Source organism: Mauremys reevesii, linkage group 3 (genome assembly GCF_016161935.1).
Source record: "Mauremys reevesii isolate NIE-2019 linkage group 3, ASM1616193v1, whole genome shotgun sequence".
Lineage (NCBI taxonomy): Eukaryota > Metazoa > Chordata > Testudines > Geoemydidae > Mauremys > Mauremys reevesii.
In genome coordinates, this window is record NC_052625.1 from 32054216 (window position 1) to 32057949 (window position 3734).

Here is a 3734-nt window from a genome sequence, read left to right on the forward strand (position 1 = left end):
CAGGCAGGGCTTGGGCAAGCAGCGATACCGGCCCCAGCCCAGCGTGTGTATGGGGGGAGGGGAGGCAGGCTGAGGCTAGCCACCATGCGGTGTCCCATTTTCCCTTTTATCCACTATCTTCTGCAATGCCTGTGCTCAGAGAATTTTCTCCAGGCCAGAATAGAGGCTTTTAAAGCTCCTTTTTGCTGTGCCTGTTCTTTTATTGGGTGTACAGGGGCCAGGAAGAGAGTGAGGATCACACATCTTCCTCCATCCCCTCTCCCTCCCCAATATGTTTCTGTTTGTTCATATTATGTTTGCTCATCACTAAACATGACAATTACTGAGCACCTATAATCAGTGGCAGCCCTAGACTAGCTGCCAGCAACTGGCGCACTAGGCAAACAATGCAATCTGCACTCTCCACCCCCAAGCCCCAAGGGCAGATCTAGGCTGAGGTTTTTATAAACTGGGAAACATTTTGCCCCTTTTTTCCTTTTAATGTTTAATCTTTTTTTTTTAAAAACATAGGCTTAATTATTCGGTTTGTCCGTCCGTCTGTCCAGGGGCGGCTCTACAAATTTGGCCGCCCCAAGCAATCATGCCCGGGAGGCGCCCCCGAGCCGCGGGAGCAGCGGACCTGCCGCGGGCAAGACCGCGGAGGGTCCGCTGGTCGCGCGGCTCAGCTGGACCTCCCGCAGCTGCGGACGGTTCGCGGGTCCGGCGGCTCCGGTTGAGCTGCCGCAGTCATGCCTGCGGGAGGTCCAGCCGAGCCGCGGGACGAGCGCCCCCTCCGCAGTCATGCCTGCGGCAGGTCCAGTCGTCCCGGGGCTCCGGTGGACCTCCCGCAGCCATGACTGCGGCAGGTCCACCGCCCCAGCCTGCCGCCCCCCTGGGAAAGGGCCGCCCCAGGCGGGTGCTTGCCCCGCTGGGCTCTAGAGCCGCCCCTGCGTCTGTCCAACCAATGTTTGAGATCAGGTAAACTAGAAACACAAAATTTTCAGAATAGATTTGTACGACAGCTAGATGATATTTCAGTCCAAATTCAAATAAAAATGCATTAAAAATATTAATTACAATTATTACTATAAATCCAAAATTATCCATTACGCTATCCAGCTTTAACCGCCATTACTACTTCAGGAGTATAATGTTTCTTAAGTCGTCTTGAAAAAGCCTGAAGCTCACTACACAAATCTGTAGCATCAATGTCTTTTGAATTCATGAGTCAATGCCGACTCCAGTTTTATACAAAATTCTCTTATACGTTTTCTTTTGCAAGCTGTGGATATCATATAGAAAGCCAAATACTGACTCTAGCTGCTGCATCTGTTGAAATCTTTCATCAACCAAGTGAAAAGCAGTATCAAGGACTGTGAAGTAGAAATTCACTTTGAACCTTTGGTTTGGGTTCTGAATGGGTGTGTCTCGTCCTTCATAAGGAAACTGCTGTTGCTTTTGGCACATGCAAACTGGCTTTGGTTCAAATTCTGTTGGAAAGTCTATTTCTTCAGCAAGCTCAAGAGAATCTACCAGTGTTTTCGAACCCTTCATCACGTCTGAATTCCTCCAGAATATTTTTAATTTGCTGAAGTTTTTGAATAGCAGAATTTATGTTCATGTTCTTTTCCTGAAGCTGCTTACTAGTGAGATTAATCTCGAAAAGGATATTATACCACAAAATAAGTGAAGTCACAAATTTGAACTTGGAAAGGCCATTTTCAAGACTTCTGCATCTGAACGTGCCATATTGCCAGATGATCCAGTAAAGGTATTATCATCAGAAATTTCAATTAGGGCATCATAAGTGTTTCCAAGTTCATAACGAAGAGACTTCAAAGCATCAATGTGACTCTCCCATCTTATCTGACTAAGTGGTTTCACAGTTAGGATCTCCCAATGGTGTATTGAGCCTGAGAAAAACAAACACATTGCACCAGGTCAAAGAAACTGCTTGCCTCCAAACAGCATCTAGCAGCATCATTGACAACCAAATTCAGATAATGCACCCTGCAAGGAATGAAAAAGGCCCTAGGATTGATTTCCATCATTCTCCTTTGCACACCATTGTCTTTACCCTTCATATTACTCCCATTAATATAGCCTTGGCCATGTAAGTTTTCAACAGATAATGACATTGTTTCAAGCTCTTGTAGAATAATTTCAGTCATAAATGCTCCAGTCGTCTCCTTCAGTGGTACGAAACCCCAAAAATGTTCCTTTATGAGCACTTCAACATTATCTTCATCTGCAGACTTTTCCATATCCACAGAAAGAATGATCGTCATTTGTTCAACATGCCTCACATCTGTTGTAACAGTCCAGTATTATTGAAAAGTATTTTGCAGAATGGGCAGCTTCTACAATTTTTTTTAATGGCATTTGCTAGGATTTGAATCAGTTCATTCTGCATATCTTTTCCTAAGTAATGAACCTGTGTTTCACGATCAGTTAATTTACATAGATGCGCTTTCATAACTGGATCAAACAAAGCTAGGTATTTAACACATTTTAAAAAGTTTCCATTATCTGGAGTGTATAATTTTTCATTTCTACCACAGCTATGGAATGCTAAATTTTGCCTACCGAGAACTCTCACTAAAGCAATCAGATGCTCTAATATTTGTTGCCAATATTCTTTTTTCCTTGATCACACACAAATTTTCTTCAACAGATTTTCCTTTTTTCAATCATAATTCAAATTCTTGCCAAGTCTGAAAACATTCCAAATGTTCTGTACTTCTTTCATGTGAAGAGAAATTGAAGATATGTTTTTCCAGTCCTTTGAACCATTTTCAGTAAGTGATGTACCAATTGCTTGATTTCTAAACAACTTGCAGCAAAAGCAAAACAGAGTCCTTCAATACTGAATATTGTAACCAGTTTCAATGAATTTGTTCCCCATTAATGAGTTTCCTCTTGCAATGCTGAGCAGAGAATTTTCTTTTATTTCAATCCTTAGGGAAGGGAAATTCATGAACTTGTTCAGGTCAATGTTCCACGAGAATTTGCCTCACACTGTCATCACATCTGGGCCATGAAGCTGAGTCCCCATACTGTAACTTGTTTGTAACTTCCTCATCTTGTCTTCCTTCTACTTCATTTACTTCAATTTCTGCATGTCTCTCTGAAGGTGAATAAATTTTCTCCACTTCCATATCAGTCTGATGCTGTGAGCTGCCTTCATCTAGAAGTAACTTTCCATCATCCTGAGTTTCCAAACTGCTTTTTGTGGATGTGAGCTACCCTCATCTTGAAGTAATATACCTTCATCTTGATGTTCCAAACTGCTTCCATGCAGATGTGAGCTAACCTCTCCAAGTAAAATTCCTCCATCTGGATGCTGTGAACTGCTTCCATCTTTATTTGGATTAAAGATCATATTTCAGGAAGGATCCCTGCTGTTTTGCTTGGTCCTTTTCCCTCTCAGCCTTTCATTTATGATATTCAGCTCCTGAGGGTTTTCTTTTTCCTCTTTCTGCCATGGAGCATTTGAATATTGTTATGTACTAACTGTGCTCCCGACTGCAAGCATTATAGCTTTGAGGGCTGACATCACATGGTTGGTGATTTAAACCACATTGTAGCCATCCCAACATGTCTTTTCACTGCTTAAAGGTTCAACTATTAATAACATACAGTCACTTACCTATTAAAACAGTTACAGCATTTATACGGAAACAAAGTTACCTTTTTCAACCTTTATAACCTGACACCAGTGGTTTGGAAAGTAATCCCCTTCCTCATGGTTACCG

At 42.4% G+C, this 3734-nt stretch overlaps 1 pseudogene; it reads right to left on the reverse strand.

The window, feature by feature from the left end:
- Positions 1 to 1200: 1200 nt before the first annotated feature.
- LOC120400551 lies at positions 1201 to 3339 on the reverse strand (annotated as a pseudogene).
- Between the last annotated feature and the right edge of the window lie 395 nt (positions 3340 to 3734).